The sequence below is a fragment of the Hippoglossus stenolepis genome, chromosome 17 (assembly GCF_022539355.2).
Source record: "Hippoglossus stenolepis isolate QCI-W04-F060 chromosome 17, HSTE1.2, whole genome shotgun sequence".
Lineage (NCBI taxonomy): Eukaryota > Metazoa > Chordata > Actinopteri > Pleuronectiformes > Pleuronectidae > Hippoglossus > Hippoglossus stenolepis.
Window position 1 is genome coordinate 3,328,974 of NC_061499.1, and position 24,337 is coordinate 3,353,310.

At 41.8% G+C, this 24,337-nt stretch overlaps 1 pseudogene; it reads right to left on the minus strand.

The window, feature by feature from the left end:
• LOC118124614 overlaps positions 1-24,337 on the minus strand; it is a 478,051-nt pseudogene that overhangs the window by 6,631 nt on the left and 447,083 nt on the right.

Here is a 24,337-nt window from a genome sequence, read left to right on the forward strand (position 1 = left end):
GCAAGGCTCATAGTGAAAGATCTGAACGGGCTATCAATCAAACTAACAGCCACAAACTCTGGAAAGTTTGAGACTTCAGAGGACCCAGGATTTAAATACTTCAGAGAGAGTGAATCCCTGCAAGAAAAAGTTCATCTCCACTTCATAGCTGAGACTGCTCATATAAATCACTCAGACCACAAAGGCACATCCAAGACAACTTCAGCTGTTGTGAGGGTAAAGAAACACAAAACACATTCATAGATAAACGCCTGCTCCAGAGTCCAGACTTTCTTTACTTTGAATATTCTGCTACGCCTTAAAAATGGATTCAATCTAACGTCTGAAATGTTTAGAAATATTAGAAAAATATTTTCTACTGCAGAGTATTTAATGAAGTGAAAACTACAATTTCCAGTTACTCTATGAGACTTTTATTCTTAAAGTCCTTAAATAGTTGGTTTCTCTTTATATAATAATATATATTTATCCATATATACACATACATTATACTGGACCAGAGTACAAACAAACAAGTGACATTGTTACAGGAAGGAGACTACTAAATGAAGAGACTCAGAAAAACATTGAGCAACAACAATATGACAACATGTTCATTAGGTTGTCAAACATTTGATTCAGATCCATCACTGTAAAATAATTCATCGTAGTGTTTGGCTCTGATTCTAAAAGATGTCAATGTCAAATACTTATGACAAAGACATGTAATTGAGACTCTGATGTTTAAAATGTTGAAATATTTCATTATATAACAATCACAGCAAACTGATAATGCATCCTAACAGAACTTGAATTAAGAAAAAAATAAACGTATGGTTTTTAAATACATTTTTTAAAATGTAAAGATAAATGCACATCTTCTTTGTTTATTCTGTAAAAAATATTAAATTATGCATGTGAAAATATTAAAAGGCTGGATACCTTCATCTACAAAAGATGACTCACATCAAGCAGTCCGGTTTCAGTGCAGATGTTATCTACTAGAAAGTATGAACAGACATCTGTCATGTATTCATCATGGAGGCAGCCTGGCCCTGATTCTTTGTCTCCCATGTTTTTCTTTCTTTACTGACATCATTTACATTAGAGAGATGAATTTATGTTTATAGTTAGTAACAATGTGTGTTGATTGTATTGGAGGAGGAGGTCACATTGATAACAGATCACACTAGTACACCATGCCGTGTGATGTTACTTCACGGTCTTTATCAGCCTAAATGATGTTGAACATTGTACCAACAAAGCAGGAAGCTGTTTGTGCTCAGCAGGTTCCTGTTACTATGGAAACAGCGCCATCTACTGACTACAATCACAAACCCAAACCTGAGTCGTCGCCATATTTGTCAGTTTACACAGTTTAGATGAATAACGTAAGTTATGACTATAACTATGGATCTATGAGACCGAACGATGACCGTCACCACGGTCTTTACCTTGAATGATGCCCTCATCTCCCTATCCTTGAGACCATATTACAACAAAGTCACGTGAGTGACCTTAGGGGGCTGGGCTCGCCGGCCATGAAGCACCCCGCTGAGCGTGTTCTCCTTGTCTGAAAGAGGGACCCCCCTCAAAGAAGCCCAGGAAGTGGCCACACTCCTGGTGGAATGAGCTACCAAGGTATCTGGGACTGGTAGGTTCTGGCCAGAATAGGCCTCAGCGATAGTGATCGTGGAAGAAAGAAATTGCAGCAGTGTATACCTTAATAGTGCTGGGCGCCCTGTTCGAGTCCAAAAGTGACTGAAGGAAGCGGAGAACCAGCTCAATAGAACAAGTGGCTGGATTTTCCTGTCTGTTGTGACACCATCTAGAAAACACCCTCCACTTTTGGCCGTAGTTAGCCCGAGTGGAGGGATACCGGGCATTGTCTATGGTCCTCAGGACAGCCTCATCTAACCCCTGAGAGAGGCACTGAGAGGGTTAGGGGGGGATGTGTGATCTGGGGTGCCATATCTGACCTTCTGCCTGTGAGAGGAGGTCTGCCCTGACTGGCAGGGGCCATGACCGTGAACCAGGCGAAGGAGCATTGGGAACCAATGCCTCCCTGGCCACCTGGGGGCTATTAACAGCACCTCGTAGTGGCCCGAGGCGATCCGGTTGAGTACCTGGGGAATCAGAGGGAATGAAGGAAAAGTGTACAACAACTCTTCCGGCCATTCTTGAGATAGTGCATCTAGGCCTAGAGGACCTCCCTTGACTTTCAGAGAGAACCACATCCTACAGTGGGTTGTCTCTGCTGATGCAAATAGGTCGGTCTGAGCCGTGCCAAACCGACTCCATAAGAGGGATATAAGTTCTGGATGAAGCCTCCACTCTCCTGGGAGAGGACCAGTCCTGGACAGGAGGTCTGCTGCTTGATTTACAATCCCTGGGATAAAGATTGCTTTGAGTGAAGCCAGATGCTGAAAGGCCCAAAAGAGGAGTTTCTGCGCCACCTGGAGGCAACGCAGGGACTTTGTGCCTCCCTGTTGATTTATATGATACACAGTCGAAGAACTGTCTGTTCTTATCCTGGATGGTGGAAAGGAGAGCCTTCAAGGTGAACCGCTCTCAACTCCAGAACATCGATGTGTTCTCCACCCAAAGGGGGTATCCACGATCCGCGCACCATCCTGCCTTCCCAGACTGCTCCTGAACCTGTGAGGGAAGCATCTGTCATCACCACTGTCCTCCTCGATGGAATGTTCCCGAGGGGGACTCCTTGGAGCAGGAGCACCCGGTCCCCAGCATCCTCTGAAAATTGATAAATTCTAGCTGCCTGCCGAGAAGAAATCGTTCTGGGAAGGCTAGAATCCTCCTCACCCTCTGAGAGGTGAGGGATGCAGACATCGTGAGGGAATTCAAACAAAGTCCCACAAAAGTCACCTGCTGCCTTGGCTTGAGGTTCCTTTTCATCACATTCACCTTGAAACCCAAGGAGTGTACATGCGAGATCACCCTCAGTGTATCCTCTACAACTTGGCCAAGAGATGGAGCACAAATCAGCCAGTCGTCCCTGTAGGGCAACCCCCAATCTAAATCAACTTGCCTTTAGGAAGAGATAATATAGTGATCACATTTCCAAACTCTCATTCTACTCACTTCTGTAAGAGAAAAACTGTATGGAAACAAACAGCGTGAGATAAACAACACTTACCCGAAGCTGCAAGCAAGAGTAGTTAGTACCAGGTGCAGCAAATTAAGCTGCCTGAAACAAAGAGCAGAGTTTAACACATGCAGTGTAACCCTCTGCCTCGCTATTAGAAAAGGGGGGAACCACATACAATCCTCAGGGACACAAGGCGCCTGCACAAAAGTGGCGGATTGATAAAAGTGGAGTCCCAAAATGTATATCACTTACCTGCCGGTCTCGGATGAGGCCAGTGAAGCAAAGATTAGGCGGCGCGCTCACCGGGGAGCTTTATGGCCGGCGAGCCCAGCCCCCTAAGGTCACGACTTTGTTGATATATGGTCTCGAGGATAGGGAGATGAGGGCATTGTTCATGGTAAAGGCCGTAAAGTCTGAGTGAGGTCGAGGTGTTTGAGTCACTGGGAGATGAATCATAAATAATTAAAATGATGTTAAAATAAATATATTTACATAAATAACAGTCTTGATTCATATCAACAGACTGAACCTGTTATTTCTTCACAACTTTTTATAAACCAACATGAAACATGAGACACGTCATGAACAACTAAGTCTGAAATAATAAAGTTCATAATGTGCACAAGACAAGAAACTCTTTGATTTATCGCTGAGTTTAAACGTTGCTTCGTTTTTCACTGTTTCTTGATTCATCGGAGTCTGTTGGACTCTTTCGCTTCAGAATCGCTGCGTCATTTCGTCCAGAACCAGCTCGGACCGTGTCGATCTTAAAGGGGACATAGCATGCCCATTTTACCACAAGTTGATATGGTTCCTTGGGGTCTTAATGAAATGTCTGTAACATACTTTGGTCAAAATACCACAAGGATCATTTAAAACAGCCTTTTTACCCTGTATAAAACAGCCCTCCACAGAGTGACCTGTTTTGAGTGCCTGTTCCTTTAAATGCTAATGAGCCAGCTCCCCCCCCCCTCTCCCCCCATGATTTTAAACGATATAAATTACATATTTTATATGATATAAATTATCAAATATGCATCCCATACTTTGTATTCCCCTTCTGTTGTCCTGGAGGGGGCTATGAAGACCATCATTTACCCCCGAACCCCGACATTCAACGGGTACAACAACAAGCGGAGAAAGCAGAATCGCGGGCTGACCTTATATATACAGTCTATGGGGCTGACCAGCGGAGAAATGCACGTCCTGTGTGAACAGCCAGGCGGCTGCGCGCTGGAGAACGGCGCTGCGCTGCCTTGCAGCGGCGCTTCCGCGTCCGGTGTAAACCCGGCGTAACGAGTGGGGGGGCTCTGTGTGTTTGTGCCAGTGTTACAGTAGTGCTGAACACTGCGGAAGTCTTCCACACTGCTGGCTGTGTGGCGTTAACACAAATTCCAGCTCACGCATGGGAGAGCGAGCGGTCGCGCCCGAGCAACTGCTGCAGCCTCCCAGTCCCAACGATTCAGACAAATGCCACATGTGAGTGAATCGCGGGCTGACCAGCGCGGAGAAATGCTCGTCCCGTGTGAACAGCCAGGCGGCTGCGCTTGGAATGGCGCTGTGCTGCCTCGCAGCCTCACTGCGTCTCGTAAACCCGGCGAACGAGTGTGTGTGTGTGTGTGTGTGTGGGGGTATGTAGGGAGACTTCCAGTGCCTTGTTACAACACAAAACCCAGGAAGCTCAATCGAGTCACTCAAGAATGACGTTTCTGACTTAGAGGAACCATAACAAAACGCACGAGTGTTTTTTCCCAGAGTTTTTGGGTTGGTAGACATGCCAGATACCCACATTAACCTGTAGAAGCACTAACAAAGTGGGATTTGCATGCTATGTCCCCTTTAATGGTTCTGACCAAAGTAAGAAATCAAATAACGGTCAGGATCCAAAGAAAGTTGTTCAGTTGATCTTTTCAGAAATAGAATATAATCTTTCCTTCTTACATGAGATCGATGACATTCACTAACATGAACTTTTAAATCATGTCTTTGAAATGTTATTAAACTTCTCAAATCTGCAACGAAGGAACCAAACATCAAACATTACAATAGACCTCAAATCATTTTAGTGTCTTTTAAAAACATGGAGCATTTTTCCTTTCACTTCAAATCGACCAAATACAATAAAATAAAGTAGAAACGTGGACTTTAACTCACGTGCCGTCGCGCTGTGTGCTCCTGCCAGTAGAAGCAGGGACAGTACAGTGAACATGGTGAGCGGTGGTGTATTCCTCTTTGCTGGGCTGAAGGTAGATGAGCTCTTTTCTCCACAGAGAGACGGACCGTGGAGACAAGAGACGAAAACCAGGTGAGACGAGGACAAACTGTGGGGCGGGGACATCCTCTGAGCCAATGGGAATTTAGGATCAGCCTCCACGTCACTTAAATCCGGGTGAAAGTTAGTGTGAGCGAGAGATCAGTGGATCTGCTCATGTCTGATAATGAAAACACACTCAATCACAAAGTGGTTTTACACACGACTACAAAAAACAACTGTATAATAATAATGAGATTATTAAAGACAGCAGCAAATCAAACATGAGAATTTACTTCATAATAAAACCACCACAATCATGTTCTTGTCATGTGTAAAATGTCTTTGTCGTTTTCCTGTTGAGAGTCACAGGTTTGACCAAATAGCTTTTCCTTGCTGCTCTTTCAGGTCAAATCCACATTAGTTTATTCTCTGGGACAATAATGAACATTTGAACTTTCACAGATGTGTTGAACTTTTCTACACGTTGAATCACAAAGAGGCAGAAATCCCAGAGAACATCAGAGACTTTATTAAAAAACAGAAGTACAAAAGGAATGAAACAGCAAAGCATCTTCATGTAACATTTATCTATAAAAACCCAACAATAAGAGAAGTTGAGCGTCAACGTTCAGTTTCTACACTGTAAAAATGAAAACTTGAAATTTAATTAATGACGTTCCTCCAGATTAGCTATTCTATTAACAGACAGTTATTCATGTTACACTAATGGTTACTTTAGCCTTGGTCTAACATATTTGCCCACGTCTTTTCCTTAGCTTTTAATCGTCTGTTTCTTTTTTCTCCCCTCGAAGTCTTATCAGGTGTATGCAATGAGATCTGCAGAGGACATCTACAAGATCCTGACGTCTCAAAGACAAACTACGTGATCATCGAGGAGTCGATTTGTACAGAGCTTAGTCTCAACAAGGGCTGTAGGATCAAAGACCTGCTGGACATCTCCAATGGACATGTGCCACAACCTGCCTCCCTGAGGACTGTTTGATAAAAACTTATATAATAACTTAAATCAGTTTTATATCTCCATATTTATTATGTATTATATTTTGAATGGTGCATTTAGCTTTGTATTGGACAGGATAACTAGAGCCTGTGTATTCTAACATTTTCTTGCTTTTCATTCAATGTTGATTATGAGATGAGTTTATAAAAACATAGCTTGTGATTAATCTTCTGTATCTTCCTTTCAGGTCATCTATGACAAAGGGGAGATCTACTCCTTCTCCAAGCACGGGCGATTCTGCCACGAAATAAAAATGAACTACCCCCCTACACAAACTACTTCACCAGGGTTTTCTGGAATCGCTGCATCATGTGTACAAAGTGAACTCTGTCATCTCTTTTCAGTACTGACGGCAGCTCCTCACTTCCTGCTGAGACTTAACTGAGCCTGACTTCTCTGGTGGTTTTTACATCACATCCACCATGATGCACGGGGACCGCGATGCGTGTCTGCGCCTGTGTGCTTAGGAAAATGTTAAATCACGTGGACACATTGGAACCAACGGGAATCAGCTGAGCACGTTGTTGAGCTCATGTTTGTTTAAAGGGGACATAGCATGCCCATTTTACCACAAGTTGATATGGTTCCTTGGGGTCTTAATGAAATGTCTGTAACATACTTTGGTCAAAATACCACAAGGATCATATAAAACAGCACCCTTTTTACCCTGTATAAAACAGCCCTCCACAGAGTGACCTGTTTTGAGTGCCTGTTCCTTTAAATGCTAATGAGCCAGCTCCCCCTCCCCTCTCCCCACGATTTTAAACGATATAAATTACATATTTTATATGATATAAATTATCAAATATGCATCCCATACTTTGTATTCCCCTTTCTGTTGTCCTGGAGTTTTAATTTTCCCAATCACATAATTAAATGTCCCCTCTGCCCGCCCACTACAAGCACACAAGCAGACAGACAGAGAGAGAAAGAGAGGTGGGGGCTATGAAGACCATCATTTACCCCGAACCCCGACATTCAACGGGTACAACAACAAGCGGAGAAAGCAGAATCGCGGGCTGACCTTATATATACAGTCTATGGGGCTGACCAGCGGAGAAATGCTCGTCCCGTGAACAGCCAGGCGGCTGCGTGCTGGAGAACCGCTGCGCTGCCTCGCAGCGGCACTTCGCGTCCGTGTACCCGGCAATTCACCGGGAACTACTGTAACCCGGCGGAACTACTGTAACCCGCGTAACTACTGTAACCCGGCGGAACTACTGTACCCGCGTAACTACTGTAACCGGCGTAACTACTGTAACCCGGGGAACTACTGTAACCCGGCGTAACTACTGTAACCCGCGTAACTACTGTAACCCGCGGAACTACTGTACCCCGCGGAACTACTGTAACCAGGGAACTACTGTAACCCGGCATACAGTAGAGCTGAACACTGCGGAAGTCTTCCACACAGCTGGCAGTGTGGAAGACCGCTGCGGGCAGCGCAGCGCCGTTCTCAAGCCGCAGCCGCCTGGCTGTTCACACGGGACGTGCATTTCTCCGCTGGTCAGCCCCATAGACTGTATATATAAGGTCAGCCCGCGATTCTGCTTTCTCCGCTTGTTGTTGTACCCGTTGAATGTCGGGGTTCGGGGGTTACAGTAGCGCTGAACACTGCGGAAGTCCTCCACACTGCTGGCTGTGTAGCGCTGACACAAATTCCAGCTCACGCATGGGAGAGCGAGCGGTCGCTCCCGAGCAGCTGCTGCAGCCTCCCAGTCCCAACGATCCAGACAAATGCCACATGTGAGTGAATCGCGGGCTGACCAGCGGAGAAATGCTCGTCCCGGTGAACAGCCTGCCGCGCGCTTGGGAAACGCGCTGCGCTGCCTCGCAGCCTCCGGTGTAAACCCGGAAGTAACGAGTGTGGGGGACGGGACGGGACGGGACGGGGGCAAGACCATGTAGGGAGACTTCCAGTTCCTTGTTACGACACAATACCCAGGAAGCGCAATCGAGTCGCTCAAGCATGACGTTTCTGACTTAGAGGAACTATAACAAAACGCGAGTGTTTTTCCCAGAGTTTTTGGGTTGGTAGACATGCCAGATACCCACATTAACCTGTAGAAGCACTAACAAAGTGGAATTTGCATGCTATGTCCCCTTTAAAGTCAACATAAATGGACCCTGTTGAAGTTGGAATGTGCCATATTGATTTGTGAACTGTGGTTTTATAAGCCATGCCTTACTGTCACTGATACTGCGAAGGTTTTAATGCAGGATTTATATGTGAGGTCTGAGGTTACTGAAATATGTTGAGGGTCTTTATCTTGCTCAAAGATAAAGACACAAATTTTGCCTTTAAGTATATTTTTAAGTTTGTCCGTCTGTGATGTTGATTTATTCTGTTATTATAACATATGTTGATTTAGATGTTGACCTTCAGATAACCATGGTCCACCCGTCTTTACTCGTAACGTTTGCCTTGTTGCCTAAAGAGAATAGTTTTTCTTTCAAGAAGACCACAGCAAGAAAAGCAAGAGGATTAATTAAGTGGACCTATGCATACTGTTATTAGTTCAAACCACCATTTTTATTGTGATAATTGTGTCCTGATTTAGAGACGATTGTTGGATCTTAAATTATGATGAACAAGAACATGTGATAAGTTTCAGATCAACTTTGTTTCCTTACTAAAAATACTCATGCAGGACATGTGTCTTTGGAAGAGTACTGCTTCTCATGAGCTTTGATAGGGAAGGTGTCTGTCTGTATTCTGCTGATGGTTTGATGTGTTTCGTAAAAAAAGGGAAGTTGGCAAGTAAGAGCAGAAGTCATTAATATGAATCTGGTTCTGAAGCTGCTCATGTTCTCTACATCATGATGGCTTATATTCAAATGTGGGGAGTTGTCAGGTTTCTCTCCTAAGACAGTTTCCATCTTTTTATCGATCAAACCTCCACCAAAGCCCAACAGTCACTCATAAGTATCAGTCCCCTAAACGTGTCTTATTTGTTTCATCAAGATCCGCGAGTTACTCTCTGAAAATCAAGGAAAACGTTGAAAAACCTAAAGAGATAAAAGCTGTTCCTGGATCAGCCCCTGATCTGCTCCTGAGTTTCATGAGTTCTTCTCTGACCCACAACACATCCTTCCACAGAGTTTACTGATAACAACTAATTCACAGTTGTTGATCTTTATTATTTTCTGCTGATCAGGTCATAAGTTAAATGTCTTTTCAGCACTACAGTATATAAATGTCTTCTGGCTTTGACTCTGTGTTTGGGTGAATCTAATCTAACGTGTAATTCTCTGCTGTGTTTATTACTTTGTGGACACACTGTGGTCAGCACAGGGACGTTCATCTGTTGCTCTTATTAAATTAATCAATTACATGTTTAAACTGAAAAAATATTAGAAAGTAGTGAAAATGTCTGTTTTTAATTCAGCAAAAAGTACGAGAAGCAACAAACTAATATTTAAGAAACATCAAAACATTTAAGATTTTTACTTGATCATTTAATTAAAAAAAAATTCTGATCATTTCAAAATCTATTGATCACATGTTTGATTAATTTGTAAATATTTTGGACTTAGTATAAGTCATAACTAGAAAATTCCTCCTGTCGGGAAATTTCTAATGAGTGACTAGTGCTTGCTGCCGGCTCCAGGGAGACTCTTTTTAAAGCTGCATATTAATAACACAGACTGGCTGGTTCAAGAGAGAGAGACAGCCTTGATCATTAGGTGGCGCTATCCCTATCCCTGCATACACACAAATAGATCTGTTCAGGTTGGAGCTCTCTGATGAAGTGTGAGCAATTTGGGACCGATTGCTCACACTTTATTTTAACACTGATCAGTAGGTGGCGCTATCACTATCATACAGACAGAGAGAAAAAGAGGGACTCAGTATGTAAAAAGCAAAAGCAATACTAAAGTTCTGCCCTCACCTGGACTTGAACTCACCACCTCAGACTCACTGTCCGACTGCTCTACCCACTGGACCAAATACAGAGAAAAGAGTTCTGAGCTCTGGAGAAGGTCTTGAACAAAACGCTCTCATTCAAAATCTATAACTCCTATCTGTAAAATAAGAACACCGTGAGAATCACAAGACTTTGCCGCACAAGCAGATATCTATATTATTGGTTAACGTCAAAAAATGGGACCGTGGCAGAGGTTAGAAAAGTGCCTTTCCTTCAGAAAATGTCCTCTCAAAATTAACGTTAGACCCAATTGAGGAGAAAGTTCTACACGGAGACTGTGGTGACACTGCTTCTGTCCATAAACCTGAAGAGAGAAAAAGAAATAAAAATGAAATGTTCAGTTCCACAAAGCCACGTATTTTATGTATTTACAGTATTGAGACCTAATATTTCCATGATTCTCTCAGTGAAATTAAAGTTTACTCAGAAAAAACACTAATCTTCAATTGATAAGCCCTAAATATTGGGTTTATTCACGTTTGATTGTTATGTGACTCTGATATGAGTTTTAATTCAACTTTGAATCTGTCCTATTAACGTGAAGGTTTCTGATCTGTGCCTTGCTCTCAGCAGATTGTTTTATTTCTAATTAAAACAGAGGTTTTACACATGATCACACATGTTACTTTGCACTTAGTTTGAGGCAGTTTTGTTGAACAGATGAAGCAACTCACTGTGTTCAGGAGGACGTCTCACTTGGAGAATTAGGACCTTGTTCACCTGATTTCAGCGGCTGTGAGGCACCTGGATCTGTTCTAGCTGTGAGGTCAGAAACACATCGTTAGTCCATCCTCCTCTGAACAGACATTTTTATTACAAACCACCAACACTGCAGGGAACAGACCTGAAAACTCTCTGCAGCACAAATGAACCCTATCTAATCTACAGAGGGTTTACTAGAGTCCTGCACTGGGTCAGGTTCCTGTGGGGAGCCTCGTATCCATTGAAATAAATATGGGCAGTAGTGTAGACAAGGCCTAAGTGAACATTTGTGGCAAATTTAAGAAATTCCCTCAAGACATTCCTGAGATATCGTGTTCACAAGATGGGGACGAACGGATGAACAGCCTGAAAACATAACGCCTCCTGACTGTCGCCGGTGTGGACCAGTACAAAGTGGACCAAAGAGGTGTTGGGGGTGTTTTATAAACTGGACATGTTAGTACTTTCAGCTGCTGTGCAAACGTGACGTGATGTCCTCATGAAGCATGTTAGTATAAAAAGAAAACAGAATAGAAATAGAAGTTTTACTTACCAGGTGAGGGACATTGGGCTGAAATAAAAAGAAAATACAAATGATTTCAGTTATTACAGTAAAAACACAAACTGAATTGTGTCATGTTTTTCTCGAGTGGCGATCCTCCTCAAACGATCGACAACATACTGTCACTTCTTATTGTTTGTGTGCTGGACGCTGTGTGCAGAGCTTTTTATAAACAGTCTGTGGTGCAGAGGAAGTTAGAAAACTTTGTGATCCCTGCAGCTCTTGAAACAGATGTTGGTGTGTGAGGAACTGAAGTTTGTTTCATGAGGTTTGATCTGAACGAGCATTAATTAGAAAGTCTAAAATCAAAGCACCAGAAACATATTGGACAAAGCTTCTGTGTTGGTCTCTCACCTTTCTTCTTCCTGTACACGATGAGTCCAATGACAGCGCTGACGACAGCTAGAGCGAGAGCGGGAGCGATGATGATGATGGTGGTCACGTCGGTGGGCTTCTCTGTTGAGCGGAATAAAAAACAAAGCATCACAACCTGAACAGATGAAGCAGGTTGGACGACAAGAATCTCCCTGAACCACAATCCTGTAGTGAGACACAACAAACACACACAGACACTAAACGTGTGAGTTTGTCCTGCTGTTGTTTCTACTTTCAGTTTTCTTCTGTACATAATGACTGTATCTGTGCTTATTCACGCTGGTTTGTCCTAAACTTTACTTCCAGTAACTAAATCATTTCATGGACTCATCTTCTACAACAGAGCAGCAGTCGAGTCTTAACAGTGACTATAATGTTCACATGTTGAAATCATAGACTAATGGAAATAAACACAGACGACACGTCTCCACTTCCTCCCACTTTCCAGAAATGAAGCTAAAATATCCCGGATATGACCGCCGCCATCTTGCACATTTGGACTCTGTGCAGTAGTGAGCGGAGGAATGGAGCCACTGTAGCGAGTCGCCCGATACACATGCTCTATCAATCATGAGCTGTCAATCATGACATTTCACCCTGTTTTTATAGCATCAATCAGCGACCGAGGCGCTTTGGCTTCACTTCTGAGGAGCCGTCATGCGTCCATCTTTATTTACAGTCAATCGTTGAAATGGTTATAAACTGTGTGAAGAAATGTCCCTAAATGTCTGTTGTTACTCGAGGTAAAGAGCGAGAGATTTGTTAGTTTTTCTGCTTCATTAATTCTGTAGAATAAAAGTTTTCATATCAAACATCCACCCTGATCCCAGTATGTCTGTGAAAGGCTCACATCTGACCAATGATAAATCAGTCTGGCTCTAGTTGAGACCTGCAGAAACACTTCATGGAATAAAATCATACAATCATACAAGTCAATTTAAATATTTATAAATGTGTAAATCTAATTGATCAATGATAATAATAATTGTAATAAAATCCTCAGACACTGTTGCAGACACATTAAAACTAACTTAATTTTTCAGGGTCACATGATGGTGAAGGGGGGCACATGCACTGGTTTAACACTGATCTCAATTTATTCATATACATTGATGAAAGAAAACTTCTCCTGCTACACATCAGCCAACATGACCTGCAGGACTGTTATTGTAGATGAAATGTGTGTGTCCCAGCGTCCTCACTGGTTCAAGTCTCACCTCTGTTGGACTCGACTGCGTCTTTGTCCAGTTTGGTGACGATGTCCTCCTTCACACCAGAGATCTGGAACACACAGTCGTACCTCCTCCAGTCTTCAGGGAGATTGATGAAACCTTCAGGTCAGCGCTCATCTGGAAGGTCCTCACATGGTTGGGGAGGACCTCTCTGAAGTCCACGTCCTCATGAAGCTCCTCCCGTCTTTCCTCCAGAACAACATGACTCTGTCGGGTAGAAACCTGTAGCGTGGCAGCTGACTGGAGAGGAGGAGACTTCTGGAGGAGAGAAATCCTGGGAAGCTCTGGGAGGATAAAGAAAGACAGTTTATGGGTTATTATCATGTATTGCAAACTAATAACATCATTCCTGTTTGATTCCATTTATTTTGCATTAGTCATGTCTGTTAATATACGAGACAAGTGAACAAACTGTGAGATGTGAGTGAGAGACAGAGGCTGAAGTGATGCAAAGACACTGGGGTGGACGATATGACGTAAAAGTATATCACAGTATTTATTGACAGGTTTTATATCACAATATTTATGAAGTAAACTTCCTGTAGTGGACAGGTCCTGATCACTTCTGATTAATGTTGGTATTTTTGTTAAAGTGCAAAGTGAGTGCAGGTCGGTCGGGCAGTGAGGGGGAGGACACTCGGCTGGGTCTCAATTCAGGGCGGCATCCTTCAGAGGACCCGGTCTAATCCCTTCATCAGTGACTCCAAGTGAACTGTGCCAGATGTAATGAAGTTCCCTAGGGGCAGTCCTATTATGTCACATTCACAGTAACATGAGGTCACTGTGACCTTGACCTTTGACCTCCAGGCACCAAAATCTAATCAAAAACCAATAAATCTTTGAGTCCATGTGAAAGTTTGTACCAAATCTGAAGCTGATCTTACAATATCATGTTAAAAAAAACATAAACATACTTTGTGCGGCTACCGTGACCTTGACCTTTGACCTTTGTCCACCAAAATGTATTCAGTTCATTTGTGAGTCAAATTGAATGTTTGTGTCAAATTTGAAGAAATTCCTTCAAGCTAATATCACATTCAAGAAAAACCTATTGTTTGAGGCCACAGTGACCTTGACCTTTGACCTTTGGCTACTAAAATCAAGTGAGTTAATCCTTGAGTCAAAGTGAATGTTTGCACCAAATTTGAGGAAATTCCCTCAAAGCATTCTGGAGATATCGTGTTCAGAGCAATGGGACGGACGACCCGAGAGCATGATGCCTGCGGCCACTAGGTGTCGCCAGAGCAGAGGCATGAAAAGAGCAGAGAGAGAGAGAGAGAGAGAGAGAGAAAGAGAGAAAGAGAGAGAGAGAGAGAGAGAGGGAGGGAGGAGAGAGAGAGAGAGAGAGAGAGAGAGAGAGAGAGAGACAGAGTGATGATAACAGACAGTGAGCAGACTGAGTCCCAGCTTCTGTGTATTTCTCTCGTTCGCTGCCACAGAGAAAGAAAGAGGAACATTAAGTTGATGGAGGTTCTGTGATGTCACCTGTTCTCAGCAGAGAGCTCCTCCCGTGCTCCAGGAACTTCTTCAGCCAGTAAGGACACTCCTGGAGGAGGTAATTCATAATATATGCGAGTCTAGCTTTATCCTGAAACTCTTTGGTGTATGAGCGATCCACGTCTCTGTCTCCAGGTCCAATGATATGAAGTCTTCTCCATCATAACCATGCTGCTCATAACCATTAACTTCTCCAGTCTCATCGTCCCATTCACATCCGTACATCACCTGGACAATGTGAACATCTGAGAGAGAGACAGAGATCTGAGCTGTTATTATCACATCTTCACCACACACACACACAGAGACACAGACACACACAGAGAGACACACACACACAGAGAGACACACACACACAGAGAGACACACACACAGAGAGACACACACACACACAGAGAGACACACACACAGAGACACACACACACACACACACACACAGACACACACAGAGAGACACACACACACACACACACACACAGAGACACACACACACAGACAGAGACACACACACACACACACACACACACACACACACAGAGACACATTCACACACAAACACATACACTCACACACACAGACACACACAGAGAAACATACACATCTGCACACAGACACAAACACACTCACACACATACATACATACACACAGAGACACTACACAGACACACCTACACTCACACACTCTCACGAACACAGACACACTCACTCACAGACCACTCCTCACTCTCACAGACACACACAAACACACTCACACACACTCTCATGCACACAGACACAAACACACTCACTCACACACAGACACACACTCTCTCCCTCTCACACACACACACACACACACACACACACACACACACACACACACACAGTACAAACCTCCACCAAGGCCCAACAGTCACTCATAAGTATCAGTCCCCTAAACGTGTCTTATTTGTTTCATCAAGATCCGCGAGTTACTCTCTGAAAATCAAGGAAAACGTTGAAAAACCTAAAGAGATAAAAGCTGTTCCTGGATCAGCCCCTGATCTGCTCCTGAGTTTCATGAGTTCTTCTCTGACCCACAACACATCCTTCCACAGAGTTTACTGATAACAACTAATTCACAGTTGTTGATCTTTATTATTTTCTGCTGATCAGGTCAGAAGTTAAATGTCTTTTTCAGCACTACAGTATATAAATGTCTTCTGGCTTTGACTCTGTGTTTGGGTGAATCTAATCTAACGTGTAATTCTCTGCTGTGTTTATTACTTTGTGGACACACTGTGGTCAGCACAGGGACGTTCATCTGTTGCTCTCCTGTTTATTTTATATATTTAAGGTTCAAACTAATCATTCTTGTTGATTATGTATTTTTTAAATTAATCAATTACTTGTTTAAACTGAAGAAAATATCAGAAAGTAATGAAAATGTCTGTGACTGTTTTTAATTCATCAAAAAGTACGAGAAGCAACAAACTCTAATATTTAAGAAACATCACAAAACATCTGAGATTTTTACTTGATAAAAAAAATTCTGATCATTTAAAAATCTATTGATCACATGTTTGATTAATTAGTAAATATTTTGGATCAAATCAAATTAATGAAAATGTCTGTGTGTGAGTGTTTAAGTGTGATTGTGTGAGTGTGTGAGTGAGGTTGTGTGTGATTATGTGTGGGTGTGATTGTGTGTGTGCGTTTGTGTGAGTGTGTGTTTGATTGTGTGTGTGTGTTCATGTGTGTGAGTGAGATTGTGTGCATGTGTGAGTGTGTGTGAATATGATTGTGTGAGTGAGTGTGTGTGAGTGAGATTGTATGTGTGTGTATATGTGTGCGAGTGTGTGTGTGTGTGTGCGTGCGTTTATGTGTGATTGTGTGTGCGTGTGATTGTGTGTGTGTTTTCATGTGTGTACGCGTGTGTTTATGTGTGTGTGCGTGTGTGACTGTGATTGTGTATGTGTGTGCAGGTGTGTGTGTGTACCGTTTGTTTGAGCATGCGTGTGATTGTGTGTTTTGGTGTGTGAGTGTAATTGTGTGTGTGTGTATGTGTTTGAGAGTGTGTGTGTGTGTGTGTGTTGTGTTATTAGAAGTGAAATGTAAACAAACCTCCAGTTTGGTTGATGTTCCTTTTAAGATGTCCAAGTCATTTTTTTGAAGGACTGCTGTAGACTAAAGGTTCCCAGTCTCCTCTCAATGCTCACCATCAGTTCGTTTAACATCCAGTCCTGTCTGGGTTCTGCTTTCTTTGTTTTGCTGTCATAGTATTGATCTGAACTGTCATCAGCCAAACCAACAGTCACAAACTCTGGAAGGTTGAGACTTCAGAGGACCAGTGTGAAAATGCTTCAGAGAGTGAATCCCTGCAAGAAACAGTTCAAGTCCTGACTTTAGTTTTCAATTTGTTTTATAAATCACTCAGAGTCAGAAGACATGAAGCACATTCAAAGACAACTTCAGCTGTATTGTAGGGAGTAAAGCAAACACAAAACACATTCATAGATAAAGCGTCTGCTCCAGAAGTCAGACTCTCTTTACTTTGAATATTCTGCTTCGTCTTAAGAAATAGATTCAATCTATGACTCAAATGTTTCATATTAGAAAATAATATTTTCTCCTGCAGAATATTAATGTAGTGAAAACTACTTCAATTTTCCAGTTACTCGATGGAATAACAATATATATTCATCATATATACACATATACATTTATACTGGTTCCAGTTAACAAAACAAAGTGGGACATTATTTACAGGAAGGGCTTGACTATTTTTAAATGCTTATCGACTCAGAAATATTTGACAACAATAACAATATGACAACATGTTCATTAGGTTGTGTGGTGGCAATTTCTCTTTAATCATACACAATTATAACATTGTCTCTCGGTGAGTTCAATTCTAACACCTGCAGGTGGGCTCACCCCACACAGCCACCTAGTGTAACGTGTATGGAATGAGCACAGAGCATAGGAGAATCACTACAATTATACAATCAGAAGCCCCTCCCTGCGAGGAAGAAGAAGTTCCTCATCTTCTTCACTGTCTGTCCAGGGTGGGTAGACATCCTGTCTCCACCTCTGTCCCAAACCCCTGGTGTGACTTCTTTCATGTTCCATCTGTCCCAGAGATCCCTTATCTTCATTTACAAGACAAAAGACCCCCTATATATACACATTAAGAAATCCCTGCACCCATCTACTCAGACACACTGATGACTCCTGCCGTGACCATTTTGCCCAGAGGGGAAGCCATACCTTAAGCAACACTCGTAAAGTTTAAGTTTAAACCACGAGAACCACATCTGTTCATACATTCTTCTACAACCATGTCTGTTCTTATAATGGCAAATACACAAATGCAAAATCTGCCAGTACAGTTATTAACAATATTTCTGATTCAGATCCATCGACTGAAAATAATTCATCTGTATGTTTGGCTCTGATTCCTAAGATGTCAAAGTCAAATACTTATGACTTAGCGACATGTAATTAGAATGATGTTTAAATGTTAAACAGAAGCTTCATTATAAATAACTATAAATCAAATAATGCGTCCAAACAGAACTTGAATCAAGAAAATAAACGTATGGTTTTTAAATACATATTTTCAAATGTAAAGATAAATGCACATCTTCTTTGTTTATTCTGTAAAAATACACTTGGTGCATGTGAGCAAACATAAAGGCTGATACCTTCATATCTGTGACAGACTCACATCAAGCAGTCAGGCTTCAGTGCAGATGTTATCACATTAGAAAGTATTAACAGACATCTGTCATGTATTCATCATGGAGGCAGCCTCGTCCTGATTCTTTGTCCTCCCTGCTTCTCACCTGACATCATTACATTAGAGATGAATTTGTGTTTTGTATTAGTAACAATGTGTTGATTGTATTGGAGAGGAGGTCACATTGATAACAGATCATTAATTAGTAATATCTCATGCTCAGTGATGTTACTCACGGTCTTTATCAGACTAAATGATGTTGAACATTGCTGCCAACAAAGCAGGAAGCTGTTTGTCCTCAGCAGGTTCTGTTACTATCAGGCTCGCTTCATCTACTGACTACAATCACAAACCCAAGCCTGAGTCATCACCATATTTGTCTGATTTACACAGTTTAGATGAATAACTGAGGTGTTTGAGGCGCTGGGAGATGAATCATAAATAATTAAAATGATGTCGAAATATATATATTTACATAAATATGATGTGATTCATATCAACAGACTGAACCTGTTATTTGTTCACAACTTTTATAGACCAACATGAAACATGAGACACGTCATGAATAACTAAGTCTGAAATAATAAAAAGTAGAAGTAATGGACTTTAACTCACGTGCCGTCGCGCTGTGTGCTCCTGCCAGTAGAAGCAGGGACAGTACAGTGAACATGGTGAGCAGTGGTGTATTCCTCTTTGCTGGACTGAAGGTAGATGAGCTCTTTTCTTCCCAGAGAGACGGACTGTGGAGAAAAGAGACGAAAACAAGGGGAGACGAGGACAAACTGTGAGGCGGGGACATCCTCTGAGCCAATGGGAAATTAGGATCAGCCTCCACGTCACTTAAAACTGGGTGAAAAGAAAAGTGAAAGTAAAGATCTGCTCGTGACGATGTGTTTGTGTAGAATAAAGACCAGAGGTTAACACCCACAGGATCATTCATGGTTATGACATGTGGTTATCGGCTGTATGAACAATCAGTTTTGGTCCAGATTTGACAATCATTTTCTTGTCATGTGTAAAATGTCTTTGTCGTTTCCTGTTGAGAGTCACAGGTTTGACCAAATAGCTTTTTCCTTGCTGCTCTTTCCAGAGTCAAATCCACATTAGTTCTATTCTCTGGGACAATAATGAACATTTGTACACTTTCCCCAGATGTGTTAGACTTTCTACACGTTGAATCACAAAGAGGCAGAAATCCAAGAGAAGATCAGAGACTTTATTAAAACAGAAGTACAAAGGAATGAAACAGCAAACAGCAATGTAACATTTATTTATAAAAACCCAACAAGAAGAGAAATTGAGCCTCAACGTTCAGTTTCTACACTGTAAAATGAAAACTTGAAATTGTGTTACTGCGATTTCTAAATATAATCAACAGAGATTATTTAATGGATTTGTAAACGTATTTACTTCAACTAACTTTACTAAGTTAGTTGTAAAGTTGCTGGTTATGTTAACAAACACAAAATGTCGTTTGTTGATATGACAAATCATGTCTCACCCAGGGGAAACCGTGACCTAGCATCATAAAGGTGAGTGTTTAGAGTTGAATACAGGACAGAAATTCTGGTTTGCGCTGCATGTTTAGGCGGCTGTGGCTCAGGAGGTGGGCCGGATCGTCACTAACCATGCTTCGTGGACAATGTGTGTGATTAGCGTGTGACAGAACAAACACTGAGTGAGTGAATGTGACTAGTGGAGTACGGTAAAGTGTCTGAGTGGTCAACAAGACAATATCAATGTATTCAAATGTTCATATGGAGAACATCCTGCTCAGGTGATCAACTGCATCTGCATATTAGAATAAACTCTTGAAATCCTCTAGGCCTGGCGAGCAGGGACACTAGAACTGCAGCTTTGAGAAAATGTGAAGTTTTTAAACTTACGAAAGATAAGTTCAATGGTGTTCTGCGCTGTTCGAACCTTTTTAATTTTTCTGTGTAAATATTAACAAAGGCCCGAGATTAAATGATCACATACCAACAGATTTATGAATCATGAGACAGATTATATTTCCAGACCCTAAGATGTAAGATGTGTTGGTGTCTATATATGTACATTTAGATTTGTATTATTTAAATGATTTTAGGATGCCCCAACACCAGGAATATAAAACTGCTCGATGATCTTTAAATTAACTGCATGAACAGTGTTGTGATGCTCATTGTTTTTGAAAATGTGTTTCTTCCTCAGGTGAAAAGTAATCCTCATTTGATTTACCAATATTTAAACAAACATTTATCAGAGGAAGATTACATTTCTTATTTTTTAACTAAAAAGATCAAATTTGTCGGCCACCATTTATTTTTTCATATTTGTCAGTTGTATTTGTTTGTATTTCAATCAATGTCTGACCTGAATATCGGTTATGATTTGAGTGATGAATAATCAATGAGTTCCAAGCGTAAAGGGGAACTGTGGTGACATGCTTCTCGTCCATAAGCCTAAAAGAAAAAATAAATAAAAATGAAATGTTCAGTTCCACAAAGCCACATATTTTATGTATTTACAGTATTGAGACCTAATATTTCCATGATTCTCTCAGTGAAATTAAAGCTTTATAGAAAAATACACTAATCTTAAATTGATAAGCCATATAATATTAGGTTTATTAACATTTTGGTGTTGTCACTGCTGATATTTGAGTTTTAATTCAACATTTAATCTGTCTATTAAGTGAAGGTTTCTGATCTGTGCCTTGCTCTCAACCAGATTGTTTTATTTCTAATTCAAACAGAGGTTTTACACATGATCACATATGTTACTTTGCACTTAGTTGAGCAGTTTTGTTGAACAGATGAAGCAACTCACTGTGTTCAGGAGGGCGTCTCACTTGGAGGTGGGAACCTTGTTCATCTGATCTCAGCGGCTGTGAGGCACCTGGATCTTTTTCAGCTGTGAGGTCAAACACATCATTAGTCCATCCTCCTCTGAACAGACACTTTTATTACAAACCACCAACACTGCAGGGAACAGTCCACCAAGAAAAGAAACTCTCTTCAGCACAAATCAACCCTATCTAATCTACAGGAGTTTTACTAAGAGTCCCTGCACTGGGTCCGGTTCTGTGGGAGCCTGTTAACCAATGAAATAAATATGGGCAGTAGTGTAGACAAGGCCTGAGTGAACATTTGTGGACATGTTAGTACTTTCAGCTGCTGTACAAGCACGGCGTGATGTCCTCATAAACATGTTAGTATAAAGAAAACAGAGAATAGAAATAGAAGTTTTACTTACGAGTGAGAGTACATTGGAAGGGCTGGAAATAAAAGAAAATACAAATGATTTCAGTTATTACAGTAAAAACACAAACTGAATTGTGTCATGTTTTTCTCTGATGGCGATCCTCCTCAAACCATCGACAACATACTGTCATGCTATTGTTTGTGTGCTGGGCCCGCTGTGTGCAGAGCTTTTTATAAACAGTCTGTGGTGCAGAGGGAAGTTAGAAGCTTTGGCCGCTGAACCTGCAGCGCTCTGAAACCGGGTATTTGGTGTGTGAGAACTGATTTGTTTAAGCCAGAGGTTGATCTGAACGAGCATTAATTAGAAAGTCTAAAATCAAAACACAGAAACATAATGGACAACAAACTTCTGTGTTGGTCTCTCCTTTCTTCCTCCTGTACGATGAGTCAATGACAAGCGGCTTGACAGCGAGCTTCGACCACTGCGAAATGATGATGATGAGTGTCACGTCGGTGAAGCTTCTGTTGAAGCGAGATAAAAAACAAGACATCACAACCTGAACAGATGAAGCAGGAACAGATGACAAAATCTCCTGAACCACAATCCTGTCCTGAGACACAACAAACACACACAGACACTAAAAACGTGTAGAGTTTGTCCTGCTGTTGTTTCTACTTTCAGTTTTCTTCTGTACATAATGACTGTATCTGCTTATTCACGCTGGTTTGTCTTAAACTTTACTTCCAGTAACTAAATCATTTCATGGACTCATCTTCTACAACAGAGCAGCAGTCGAGTCTTAACAGTGACTATAATGTTTACATGTTGAAATCATAGACTAATGGAAATAAACACAGGCGACACGTCTCCACTTCCTCCACTTTCCAGAAATGAAGCTAAAATATCCAATCTGACGCCGCCATCTTGCACATTTGGACTCTGTGCAGTAGTGAGCGGAGGAATGGAGAACCCGTGCAGATTGCGATACACATGCTCTATCAATCCACGAGCTGTCAATCATGGGCTATCAATCATGACATTTCACCCTGTTTTATAGCATCAATCCCAGCTGACAGGCAGCTTTGGCACCACTTTTTGAAGACGTCATGTCGTCCATCTTTATTTACAGTCAATGGTTGGAAATAGTTTATAAACTGCCTGAAGAAATGTCCACAATGTCTGTTATTACTCGAGGTAAAGAACGAGAGAGATTTGTTTGTTTTTCTGCTTCATTAATTCTGTAAGATAAAAGTTTTCATATCAAACATCCACTGATCCCAGTGTGTCTGTAGAAAGGCTCACATCTGACCAATGATAAATCAGTCTAGCTCTAGTTGAGACCTGCCAGAAACACTAATGGAATAAAATCATACAATCATACAAGTCAATTTAAGCATTTTATAAATGTGTAAATCTAGTGATCAATGATAATAATAATAGCTAATAAGAGCCCTCAGACACTGTTGCAGACACATTAAAACTAACTTAATTTTCCAGGGTCACATGATGGTGAAGGGGAGCACATGCACTGGTTTAACACTGATCTCAATTTATTCATATACATTGATGAAAAGCTTCTCCTGCTACACATCAACCAACATGACCTGCAGGACTGTTACACATCAGATGAAATGTGAGTTTCTCGTCACCACTGGTTCAAGTCTCACACTCTGTTGGACCTCGAAACTGAGTCTTTGTCAGTTTGGTGACGATGTCCTCTCCACCAGAGATCTGGAGACGCACAGTCGTACCTCCCCAGTCTTCAGGGAGATGGGTAAACCTTCAGGTCCGGCTCATCTGGAAGGTCCCACGTCATGGTTGGGAGGACCTCTCCAGTCACGTCCTCATGAAGCTCTCCGTCTTTCCTCCCAGAACAACATGACTCTGTCGGGGAAGGGAAACCTGTAGCGTGGCAGCTGACTGGAGAGGAGGGAGGGCTTCTGGGGAGAGAAATCCTGGAAGCTCTGGGGAGGAAAAGAAAAGGCAGAAGTTTAATAAGGTTATTATAATGTATTACAAACTAATAATATCATTCCTGTTTGATTCCATTTATTTAGCATTAGTCATGTCTGTTAATATACGAGACAAGTGAACAAACGAGATGTGGTGAGAGACAGAGGCTGAAGTGATGCAAAGACACTGGGAGGTGGACGATATAGCGGCAGAAGTAATATCACATTATTGACAGGTTTATATCACAATATTTATGAGTAAACTTCCTGTAGTGGACGAGTCCTGATCACTCTGATTAATGTTGGTATTTTTGTTAAAGTGCAAAGTGAGTGCAGGCGGTCGGGCAGTGAGGAGGAGGACACTCCGGCTGAGTCTCAATTCAGGGCGGCATCCTTCAGGACCAGTCTAATCCATTCATCAGTGACTCAAGTGAACTGTGCCAGATGTAATGAAGTTCCCAAGGAGCAGTCTATTATGTCACATTCACAGTAACATGAGGTCACAGGACCTTGACCTTTGACCTCCAGGCACCAAAATCTAATCAAAAACCAATCAATCTTTGAGTCCATGTGAAAGTTTGTACCAAATCTGAAGCTGATCTTACGATATCATGTTAAAAAAAACATAAACATACTTTGTGTGGCTACCGTGACCTCGACCTTTGACCTTTGGCTACTAAAATCAAGTGAGTTAACCCTTAGTCAAAAGTGAATGTTTGCACCAAATTTGAGGAGATTTCCTCAAAGCATTCTGGAGATATAGCGTTCAGAGCAATGAAGACGGATGGGACGACCCGAGAGCATGATGCCTGCGGCCACTAGAGTGTCACCAGGCAGAG